The sequence below is a fragment of the Alosa pseudoharengus genome, unplaced genomic scaffold (assembly GCF_046254945.1).
Source record: "Alosa pseudoharengus isolate Yale_2024_CS ecotype anadromous, Long Island Sound unplaced genomic scaffold, YU_APseudo_1.1 YU_APseudo_1.1_scf_23, whole genome shotgun sequence".
NCBI lineage: Eukaryota > Metazoa > Chordata > Actinopteri > Clupeiformes > Clupeidae > Alosa > Alosa pseudoharengus.
In genome coordinates this window covers 8,538,702-8,551,644 of record NW_027468685.1, presented here as the reverse complement: position 1 = coordinate 8,551,644, position 12,943 = coordinate 8,538,702, and the positions used below count along the sequence as shown (strand labels likewise).

At 38.4% G+C, this 12,943-nt stretch overlaps 1 protein-coding gene across 3 annotated transcripts in view; it reads right to left on the bottom strand.

Moving 5' to 3' along the window:
* LOC143140405 (CUGBP Elav-like family member 3) overlaps nt 1–12,943 on the bottom strand; it is a 78,745-nt gene that overhangs the window by 45,732 nt on the left and 20,070 nt on the right. The gene's annotated exons all lie outside the window — the stretch shown is intronic.

The following is a 12,943-nucleotide window of genomic DNA, read 5'->3' as shown; positions in this document are numbered from 1 at the left end:
GTTTGCATTATAGTACTATCAATTATTACACGGCTCTTCATAATGTTTCAGAATGCTCCATTCATTTGAATAGGCCTTCACAACGTTCGGTGGTCTGATATTTCTCGATAACAGACCGTTGCTAAGTATAACAGACCGCTGTCAAGGAAAATGGGTTTTGTGCTTCTAATTCACGTCTTTCATATCACTCCGCAATTAGTCCGGTCACTTCTTGTATTGGAACTTATTGGAACTTCAATCAAAAGTGAAAGCAGACGGTTGATCAGCTGTGTTCTAACGAATGTTTGATTCAAATTCAGCATGTGTTGCGAACTATTTGTTTCTCAGCAAAAGCCACAACGAAACGGTAACAAATTATTATTATTTTTTCTTTTTGGCAAGTAGCCGTATAATAAGCGCGATTATGTATAGAACGCCGGTCATTATTGGGAAAATAAGTCCCTTCAGGGCGAAGCAAGTCCGGTTCGCCCTGTCGGGACTTATTTTCCCATTATCACCCGGAGAGAAGAAGTGCCCTTTTCTGATTGGCTGGGGGGTGGCTTTTAATTCTGAATAACGGGACACCTATGAAGTAGATCTGGTAAAAAAAGTTTAATCGCCGTTCCATATCAATGCTTATGAATAGTAACTATAACAACCATAGTAGGACAACGGTTGAGCCTCGAGGCAGGCTTCGCAAAAATGGAATCAACTGTAAACAAGCTTGCTGTTATAGGGCCAACGAAAGTTGTACAACAAGCTGAACTAGTGGGCTTCTTTTTAAATGGAACTGCGTGTTTCCTTTGCATGCTATAAAGGCATGGCTTTACAGTGGCAACCGGGTGATCATCACATAGTTGATATTGAGATTGTCAACTATACTTTTTGGTTTGAAAAGTGCTGATGACATAGATAGGACTTCACATGATCCTACTTGTCAGTGGCAAATTGTCATCTGCCACTGCCATTACGATGGACATACACCAAATACAAATGCATGAAATTTCATACGCTAATTGGGATTGTGTAGGGTTTTAAAAATAAAACATGTTAAAAACAGGTGTATCTTTGCCAGTTAGTAACCAATGAGATGAGTCATGACTAATTTCACAATTTTAGCAACACGTCAGTAACACAGACAGACAGACAGACAGACAGACACACAGACAGACACACACACAGACAGACAGACAGATACTTTATTGATCCCTAGGGGAAATTCAAGAGTGCATGTGTTCAACAAACTTTGTGTAACTACCGTATTTTCCGGACTATAGGTCACACTTTTTTTCATAGTTTGGCTGGTCCTGCGACTTATAGTCAGGTGCGACATATGAAAAAAATATATAATTGAACATGTTTTTAAATGTTAATTTATATTAACTGACATGAACCCTACATGAAACATTACGTCTACAGCCGCGAGAGAGCGCTCTCAAATGCACAAGTCCTGTGCACTTTCAGTCAGAGATTAGTGCTTGGCTATGCTTGAAACACACTACCTAAATCGTCAAATTATGGCCGAGATTCTATTTATAGCCGGGCCTCAGATTTGGACAAATAAAAGCCAGTATAATTTTGTTTCAATTTAACTCATAAAAGAGCTCTTCTTAATATGTTATATTGTTGGTTGGTATTGTTGCCAATGAAAAGTCATTGTCCTACACCATGAGTCTCCAACACGTTGCTCTCATTGCTCTCAAGATGCATGCCGCTCCCTTCTGAGCTAGAGGCTGAAGCAGTAACCTACATTTAATACACAATTGTTGCTGCCAGGCATCAGCCTATGAATTTTATAAAAAAGTAAATCATGCATAATTTAAAAAATAACTACATGTTAGACCTCTTTGGCTATACGGAATAAGGTTTCCCTTGCAGCACATGCAGCACACATTCTATGAATGAATGAAAGCGCGGATACCTTCTCGTATTAAGTGGATGGCAATCGAAATCCCGACACTATATGAAAATTAATAGTGAGCCATTAAATACCCCACAGATTTCAGTGGTCATCCGTCCCGATATTTAGCAATATAATCAAATAGTCCAAACGTAAATTAAATCTCAAATTGAACATCTGCTTTGATAGCCTACCCATGCCGCTCCAAACGAAAAGTAGGCCTATGTCTCTCAATAAAACGGAAGAAATAAAGGACTATATAGCTGACTCGAATACAAGCCATGGCCAAATAAAGGTGCTGTGCTTTGCGCAGCCTAAATTTGAGGATTTACGAGTCTTCTAAACATTCCTCACCCTTTATCTAGACATGCATGAAAACATTTCAAAACAAAACTCACTGCCATGTAGCATAATATTTGATCGCCGTTTTGCTACTAATTATCTTTCACGTAATGAATACGCACAGAAAGTGAAAGTATAGGCCTACTGTGCGCTCCGTGTCTGTAGCTGTCTGTTCACGTCCGCAATCGATTATAACGTCAAATGGAGAAGTCATCCATGTTCTCTGACGTTATCGGCGGTCATGCTTCTGTGTTTGCAAAATTCCTAACGTTTGAAAAAATTCCTAAACGTTTGTTTTCCTTTCCTGTCCAGAGAGAGAGAGCGAGAGCTGAGAGAGAGAGAGAGAGCGAGCGAGAGAGAGAGGCACCCCCAAAGTGGTCCTGCGCGCGCATGTGTGTGTCTCTGCATGGGGTTCAATTGAAGTCAGAGTTGGTCCGTCAATAGTCCCGCATTCAGGCCGCTCTATTATTATATTAACGTCAGACAGCGCTGTAAAATGTGTGGGAATTTCTCACATTATGATGGCTAGATTTGCGGGACTTTTATTATTATGCTCAATACTAAGTAATAATTTATTCGAAATACCCACGCTGGAATTTAGACCCTGGTTTTAAATGCGCATCTTTTTTTCTCTCGCTCTCTCGGAGGTGGCCAGCCAAGCAATTGTTCTGCTGCCAGCCTGTGCCAATATATCGTCCAAAATGCTTGATTGCCAGGACTCCAGAGTGCGACCAATTTAGTCGCATATGCGACCTAATTTTTCAAAAGTGCGACTAAAAAAAAAAATCGGAGGTCGCACCGGTGCGACCAGCTATTCGAGAGAGGAAAAAGTGTCCGCATTGAAACTCTACCGTTAGTTCAATAACAGACACATATTTGGCCAATATCGTGGTTTAAACAAATCACAGATAGTGAAGGGCGGGACCTCCCCTCTGATTGGCCGTGGCCCAGTGCCTGTGTGTAAATTTGAAAATGCGTGTGCTGCAGAGAGAGAGAGAGAGAGAGAGAGAGAGGTCAGAGACCCGTCAGATAAACAGAGTGGATGTAGTTGCATTACAGTGTGGTCACATAGGCCGAGATAAATGTCCCCTCTCCCCACTGGCAGCAGCAAACCAACCAGACAAGCCCGAGATGATGATCAAGTTTATCGTTGCCTACGATAGGCCTAGTGAAACTTCCCTTCACCAAGTTCAGTCCGAAATAATTATTCACCAGAAAAATAGTTTGAACGTAAACCCGACGTACAGGAATGCCACTTGCGCCAAATTTATAGGAGTCATTGCAGATGAAAAGACGTCTTAAAATTTCGAACAATGCATACAAGGCCTTCCCGAACGACAGAGATACAGATATCGCCGAAAAGGAGTGCGTCATTGACCGCAGTTACATGCAGGGAGTAACCCGGTTTTCAACAGCAATATTTGTTTTGCGCGCGAGTTGTGTAAACTCATTCTGATGGCATCAATCAATTTAATCCGGTATTTGGCGCAAACCAAATATCGCTGCTACATTTAAAGCCCGAATATTCCCTGCATGTATAACTGTGGTCATTGTGTACGGTGAATTGAATGGACACATTTAGATCGAGCATGGCAAGTCATTGCAATAGCCTATAATAATAGGCCTACCATTTCGTTACTGCATTAACCATAGTGATGTTCTTATTGAAAATTTAAAAATACTAAAATTAAAAAGTTAATTCAGTGTTTCCTCTAGGATTTTTTTAAGCAATGGGGGCAGGCCTGTCCGAACCCCCCCCCACCCCACCGCCCCCCCCCCCCACGTTCCCCCATCCCACGGAACTGACAACTGACACTTCGCTGCAACACAAACAATTATATGTACTGTATTCACCTCTATTCACACACAATGAGGCATTATTTTCAGTTGTGATTGAGCTGTATATTTGGAGAATCTACAACAGGTCTGCACAATGAATTTTGAAAGGCAACTGCGACTATTGTACGTCTGCCCCATTTCTGATACCGTGGGGGAAGAAAATTAAACCGTGGGGGGCCGCCACTACCAAATCAACATAGAGGAAACACTGTAATTGCATTGTGGGGCTGTCAAATGATTATTGCAATCATTGCAAAATCACATAAAAATTCCCCAGGCATCTCTTTGAATTGTGCTCAAATACATTTCTATGGAAGATGCTAGCATGGCGAGCTGGTTTAGCCAAGGCCTAAAGATCATGAAGGATAGTATGTAAGACATTGAGCCATGAGATGTGCAGTTTGAAGCCCTTAAAAGACGTGCACTGTTAATTTACTCACTGTTATTTTTATTTAATTCATCTTGAGATGTTTTAAGTTTAAATTTCAGCTCAGTGAAGCACTTAAAGCACCAACACTTCATTAAGTTACTTTTCTTGTAGAATTGTAAATCATAAGTCATAGGACAACCTATATAGGACAGTAATTAAGGAAAAAAAGTGAACCTGCTGCGGTGAAAATTTGGGTGTACCTAACTTTTGTGCTGGTGCACCTAAGAAAAAAAGTTAGGCGCACCAGTGCAACCAGTGCAAAAAGTTAGTCTGGAGCCCTGATTGCATTGCATTCTCCACATTTTTAGCTAAATTTTCATGTACCACATCAGCATTTTTGTTCAGTGAATCTTTTGTAAATTGCTTTACAATTACCATCGGGCCTATAGGCCTATCGCCTGCTTGCTTCGGTCACGTCCTTTTAAAACTGCATCTTTTTCTCTCTCGTGAGCATTTAATCTGCTGCCAGCTTGTGACTCCACGTCGCCCAAAATGCTTGATTGCATGGCATTCTCCACATTTTTAGCAAAATATTCAGGTACCATATCAGCATTTTTGTTCAGTGAATCTTTTGTAAATTGCTTTACAATTACCGTCGGGCCTATAGGCCTATCACCTGCTTGCTTCGGTCACGTCCTTTTAAAACTGCATCTTTTTCCATCTCGTGAGCATTTAATCTGCTGCCAGCATGTGACTCCACATCGCCCAAAATGCTTGATTGCATTGTATTCTCCACATTTTAGATAAATTTTGGTCTACCACATGGCATTTTCTTTCAGTGGATCTTTTGCTTTGCAATTACCTTCCTGCCCTCCTTTTGGCTGCCTTCACTCCTTCATCTTCATTAACATGCATCTTTTTGGCCTCAATAATCCAATTACATAGTCTCTGTTTTTGGTTTTGGATTTTGTGAAATACATTTCTAAATAAATGCGACTTATAGTCCGGTGCGACTTATATATGTTTTTTTTCTGCTCATGACAACTGATGCGACTTATACTTAGGAGCGACTTATAGTCCGGAAAATACGGTAACTTGCTATGCACACTTCAACATTGACCAACCATACACAGCAAAACTTATCGTAATAAATCGTAATAAATATCACATGACAGTGTTTTATGTTATATGTATGTTTTATACACGTGTGTGTGTGTGTGTGTGTGTGTGTGTGTGTGTGTGTGTGTGTGTGTGTGTGTGTGTGTATTAATCGCAGTGCCCAATTTCCCAGTGAATCAGAATTAGATCATGCTTTAGAAGAAGAATGAAGAAAAGAATGCATTCCCATATATAGTCTGCCCCCTTTGTATAAACCTCATAACGGAAGAAATTTCATAAAATCAACGTATAAACCAGTCTAGAGGAATACGCCTGGATTCAGGGGAAAATAGGGCGGGGGGGGGAATGTCTGATTTCGAACAAAGCTTTTTTCAATAGTCAATCGCAAAGAGGTGGCAAACCTTGTGAGTATGCACATGTACTGGGTGTTTCATGAAAATATCGCCGACAGTGAACAGTGAACAACCAAAACAATGGTGTTTAGTTTGCCTTTGTAGCCATCTCTGGTTAGCCTTTGCTTAGGCAAATGAGACATAACTTCTGCAGAGATTTAAAGCAACTGTTGTTACGAACTTCAATTTCTTCAAAAATCGACTCTAAGCATGTTTCAATTACGTTTGTATCGGCAGCTATTTCGCACTGGTTTCAGTAGGAACCTTTGCCCATTAACACAACGGAAGTGAGATCAGTGGGCGTCTCTGAAAGTAGCTGTTTTCCGGTTGTCAAGGTTTTGGCCCAGAAGTTCGTTCAGCATGATGCGAACTTCTGGGTACTCAGATTATGTATAAGTTTCTACTTCAGAGTGAAGCAAAACAAAATGACTTTATAATACCCTCAATGTCACTCTTTATGCACTACGCTCAGAATCTAGGGCCTTTCATAAAGCCAATGGGCATAAAGTACACATTTTGGTAACACTTTAACTGACAGTATCGACATAAGATTGACATGACACTGTCATGAACATATTCATCACTATTCTAACCCTAACCCTAACCTCTAACCCCAGTAGCGTGCGGTGACCATACATTTTGGTAGGGCAGAAAGCCTTTTTTTTTTTATATCATTTTGGGCTACATTAAAATTACATATTTTACAGGACTTTGTTGTAGCCTATGCTTAAATCATGTCACAGTCAGAAATGTAAGTGGATTAAAATTGTAGATCAGAACCCATCAGTTGGAGGGGGGCACTCCATACGCTGCCTCAGGGTATGTAGCCTAAACTAACGTGGTTACATTGACCCTAACTCTTAGATAAAACAACGGTCACCAGAAGATATCACCCAGCAATGGGGTGGTGCAGATGGAACTTTTGTGTTGGTCTATATGTGAGTGAGGATGTGTGTTTTACATGTGTTAAATGTAGTTTTCTTGTTTTTCAGTTATTTTATTTCATAAATCCTACCTGTCATGCTAGTCTGATTGGTTGCAAGAGTATTTTCTTTATTTTTTATTTGATGGACCGCTATGGATAAAACATTAAAAGTAATAACTTGGAATGTTAAAGGTATAGGACATCCTATCAAAAGGAAAAGATTTCAGATACAGAGGGAAGATATATATTGGTGAATGGGAAAATTTGGGGCAAAGAGATAACTATACTTAATATATACGCTCCTAATACAGATACACCTACATTCATTTTTGATATGGTCTCTCTTTTGAATACACAATGCATAACATTTGGATTGATGGGAGGAGATTATAATTTAACTCTTTCATATCTGGATAAATCCTCGCACTCTGGAGGTTCCAACCCTAAATCTGCAAAAATGTTGCGTGCATTGGGATCAGAAACAGGGTTAATAGATGTATGGAGAGAAATTAACCCTACAGAAAGGGATTATACCTTCTTTTCCAATAGACATAAATCTTACTCTCGTTTAGATTATTTTTTTCTTCCTAAAAAATGTATGAAGTTTGTTTCATCTTGTGACATACATGACATTTCTATATCAGACCATGCAATGGTCTCCTTGGATATTACTTTAATTGAAGCTTATACATCTAAAATGTGGAGATTTAATAACATGCTATTAGAAGATGAAATTTTTTGTAAGAGAATGAGAGAGTACATTGAAGATTTCAATACTTACAATTTATCACCTGATATAGCCCCATCCATACTTTGGGATGCCGCAAAAGCTACTTTCAGAGGACACATTATATCATATTCCTCTTATAAAAACAAAGAAAGAAAATCAATCACTAACGGTCTGAAGGAAGAATTACTATTAAAAGAAGCACTACATAAGCAAGATCAATCTGAAGAAAATTGGAACAAATTAGTTATAGCCAGAGCAAATTTCAATTTAGATTATTCAAACTATATAAAGCAAAAAAATATGTATTTGAAACAAAAAATGCATGAATTTGGGAACAGACCAGGTAAACTATTGGCACACTATTTAAAAAAGGAACAAGCTAAGAGAACTATAATGTCCATTAAGACTGAAAATGAAGTAACATACGATCCATTAGGAATTAATAAGCACTTTTTTGATTTTTATAGTGATTTGTATAAATCAGAAAATATTTCAATCCCTGAGGCAACAGCCTTCTTAGACCGTTTGGATCTACCACAGGTTACAGCCTCAGACCAACAAAGCATTAATAAAAACTTTTCTGAGGAAGATGCCCTTTCTACAATTAAATTATTGCCTGCCAATAAATGCCCAGGACCAGACGGTTTTTCGGGAGAATTCTATAAAACTTTTTGGCCACAACTTAAATCAGTTTTTATGTTAATGGTCAATGACTTCTCTACTCATAACACTCTTCCTGATTCTATGAAAACAGCTAGAATCTCTGTTTTACTGAAAGAAGGTAAAGACCCACAGAGTTGTGCCTCTTATAGGCCTATAAGTTTGCTTAATTGCGACTATAAAATTATCACCAAGCTGTTATTGAAAAGATTAGAAGCAATTCTCCCTAAATTGATAAAATTAGATCAAACTGGATTTATTAAAGGTCGTCACTCATCTGATAATACTAGACGGCTGTTTAACATCATACATTATCTGAATCAGGATAAAATACCCTCATTATTAATATCACTTGATGCTGAGAAGGCGTTTGACCGTTTAGAGTGGGATTTTTTGTTTTTGGTACTAAATAAATTTAATCTAGGCTATAATTTTATTAAATGGATCAAAGCAATATATGACACTCCAAAGGCAACTGTTTGTACGAATAGTGTAGAATCTCCCCCAATGCAACTAGGAAGGGGTACCAGGCAAGGCTGCCCTCTTTCCCCATTATTATTTGTTATTGCTTTAGAACCGTTTGCTGAGATGATCAGAATTAATCCTATGATAAAGGGAGTGACTGCAGGTACACTACACCATAAAATTTCACTATATGCCGACGACACTCTATTATTTGTTACTGAACCTATGTCAACTCTACGCCATGTTTTGGCAGACATTCAAACATTTTCTAAGACTTCAGGGTATAAGGTTAATTTACAAAAATCAATTGCTTGCCCTCTAAATATCCCACATGGAAATAATGTTAAAGAAGAATGCCCCTTCTCTTGGTCAGTAGATGGCTTTAAATATCTTGGAGTACAAGTGACACCCACCTTGGACAAACTATTTCAGGAAAATTACAACCCTTTGCTGGAAAAATGCAAAAAGAAACTTCAGACTTGGTCGGCTCTCCCACTGTCCCTTATTGGGAAAATCAATGCTATCAAAATGAGTATACTCCCTAAGTTTATTTATGCATTTAATATGTTGCCATGTTATATTCCTTTTGCTTTTTTTAAGCTAATCAATAGATGTCTAACAAAATTGATATGGAACAATAAGACCCCAAGGATTAAGCTGTCCACTTTAACAAAGTCATGTATGAAAGGGGGGTTAGGACTTCCAAACTTTCTATGGTACTACTGGGCCTGCCAAGTTAGAAATATAATAAGTTGGAAGCTGGGAACAAGTACGCTTTGGGTCACATTGGAATCACTAACATGCTATCCATTGGAGATCACAACAACACTTTATGTTAATAAATTGCAGTCCCTGATGAGTGTAGGGATGCCCCCTTTACAAACTACATTGAAAGTTTGGCAGGACTGCAATAGGTATTTGAATACAGAAAGCCATATAAGCAAAGAGTCTCCTATTGCATTTAACCCCGACTTTCTAGCTCTCTCTCAAACTGATTTTCGAAACTGGACATTTCATGGTCTGAAAACTTTTTCAGACATGTTTGAGGAGGACTCTGAGTCCATTAAATCCTTTACTGATATTTGTGCAGAATATCAAATACCCAGAACAGACTTTTTTAAATATTTGCAAGTTCGTCACATCATTGTATCTTTACATAAAAAGGGACAACTTAGATTCTATCCCACTGAGCTGGAACAATTTATTATTACTGCTACTTCGGTTAAGGGGAAGATATCCCACCTGTACAGAACTCTATCTGAAAGTTCACAGAACTCTTTTTTGTCTCTGAGAACAAACTGGGAAATAGAGTTTAAAATGACTTTCAGTGAAAAAGAATGGTTAATTCTGTGCACCCAATTTACCTCACCTTTGACTACAAACATTAAAGTTAAAGAAAGTAATTATAAATTCCTGTATAAATACTATATAACTCCAGTGAAGCTTAATAAGTTTGATGGTACTAATTCTCCTATGTGTAGAAAATGTGAAACTGAATTTGGAACATTTATGCATTTATTTTGGCATTGTAAAGCTGTTCACTCCTTTTGGGAGAAGATTCATAAAGCAATTCAGGATATGTGTAACTGTACTTTTGAGCTGTGCCCCATGTTATATTTGTTGAATTACGATGTGGAAAATAAGTTTCCCTATACAAGAAAATGTGTGTTTATAATGCTTTCCTATTTTGCTAAAAAAAAATGTATACTTAGTACATGGATTTCCCAGTCAGGACCCACTTTAGGTCAATGGCTGGAACAAATAATAGACTTATTGCCAATCGAAGAAATCACAAGCAAACGACATTCAAGACTGCAAGATTACTTATCCACTTGGTCCTTAATATTGAACTATATACATACTATAAAATGACTAACTTAGATTGAATAATGGATAACCCACAGACTGTGATAACGTAGGATTATTATTATTATTGTTCTGATTGTTATTGCCTTTTTTTTTTTTTTTTTTTCTCTTTCTTTTCCTTTTCTTTTCTGTCCTGTGGATGTGTCTAGATGTGTTGTCCCTGCTGTTTTGTGTGTTGTCGTGTTTCGATGTGTGTGTGTTGTATGTGCTAAATTGTGAATAAAAAAAAAAAATAAATAAATAAAAAAAGAACCCATCAGTTAAGTTTGCACCGTTCTCATCACGTTAAACCAGCGAAGCATAGGTAAACAAAACTATTTTTTGTGTTCTGTCTGGCCTGCTAACTATCTAATATGTTTAAGTAGTTAGGTTTTATAACTGCATCTCAACACAGTTGGGTCTTATGGATAATTGTCTGACCACTTGCTGTAGAACTAGGCTATATTATAGGATATATAGCTCAGCAGCCTATATGCCATACCTTTGAACACCGTTGCCTTCTCGTTTTTGCGCTGTCAAAAGATGCTATTAAATCCACTAGAAGCTAGCTACTAAACTAAAGAAGACACCAGGGTTAGCTAATGTATCTTCTAATTTCAACCTCTCAATTTTTTTTTTTAACAGAAACTCAACACGGTTAACAGGTGCTACACGATTCGCCATTTCTGCATCTTGAAATGAAACGATAGGCCTACTGGCGTAATAATTTGAGCAGTTCTAGAATATGACCATGGGACAGACTACTTTACGACCATACAGGCGTCTTTTAGCGCGGATTGCAATCCTTATTGAAGCCGCCAGGGTTATGCAAATATATTGAGGAATACGATCGTCGAGGTGCCCTGCCCCAACATTAAACTCAACGAGAATCGCCACCATCATCCAAAAATTGATGTCAATAGACCAAAAATAGTTGGAAAGCCTACAGAAACTATAGATAATTAATGTGACAATCATATTATTAAAAGTAGACTTGGAGCAATGATTTACTGAGGAACTATTTTTTGTGGAGGCTGCTTCAGGTAGTTCGCTGCCCCACCTGCCCATATGGACCGCACGCTCCTGTCTAACCCTAACACTAACTGTAACCCTAACCCTAACCTGTTAAGACAAAAAACAAATGTCACTTAATAACAGAAGCGTTATGTCAAACGACCGTGTCATGTCGCTCTTATGTAGATACTGTCAAGTAAAGTGTAACCCACATTTTTAATGGTCATGTCCTACCGAGAACATGCTTGTCCTTCATCTTACAAAGCTTGGTCAGGCTAGGAATACTACTTTTTAAAGATATTAATGTCCAAATCTTGCTTCCAAGATAAGGCATTTCTGAGAGAGTAATTCAGGGTGAAATGTATTTTGAAAACATTGAACTCAAGTAAGGGATGATGTATAGAACGCCGGTCATTATAGGGAAAATAAGTCCCGACAGGGCGAACCGGACCCTAACGCGCAGCGGAGGGGTCTTGTTTCGCCCTGAAGGGACTTATTTTCTCAATAATGACCGGCGTTCTATACATTATCCTGCTTATTACACGGCTACTTGCCAAAAAGAAATAATAAACTCCCCACGATATGACTTTAGCCTACATAGCCTAGCCTATTTGTTACCGTTCATCGTGGCATTTGCTGAGAAACAAATAGTTCGCAACAACACACGCTGAACTTGAATCAAACATTCTTTAGAACACAGCTGATCAACCGTCTGCTTTCACTTTTTTATGAAGTTCCAGTGCTTGCGTAGTGATATGAAAGACGTATCAGAAGCACAAAACCTATTGCCATTGACAGCGGTAATTATATGTTTGCAGCGGTAATTACATGAAAATATTTTACCGTAGAACTTTGGGAAATCCCATTCAAGCCAATAAAGCGTTCTACTTGCCTTGTGAAGAGCCGTGTAATAAACAAAATATTTTAGTTTTGGAACCTAAACTTTATCAAACATAATGACCCTATTGTGATGTAATTGAAATCCAAGTCCAACTTATCCTAGCGCAGAAACACGTATGTCTATTAAAATTTTGCAAACAGAACCAAAATTGCAATGGTAGCAATTCACTAAAACCAGAGGTGGAAGCTAAGTCACACATGTGGAGGTTACAAGCAAGTCTGAAGTCCTAACCATAACCTCAAGTAAAGTCTCAAGTAAATCACTGTGGTGAATATCAAGTAAATCAAGTCAAGTCATTGCTCAAGTTAAGCAAGCCACAAGTTAGGTCATGCAAAATATTGATGATCTTCAGTTTCGAAAACAGCAGATTCACGTACGTCACCCACAGTATGTCAAGTGTCAAGTTCCAGGAGGCTGTTAAGTCCATTGATTAGAGAACACACTGTGTATTCAGCAGTGTTG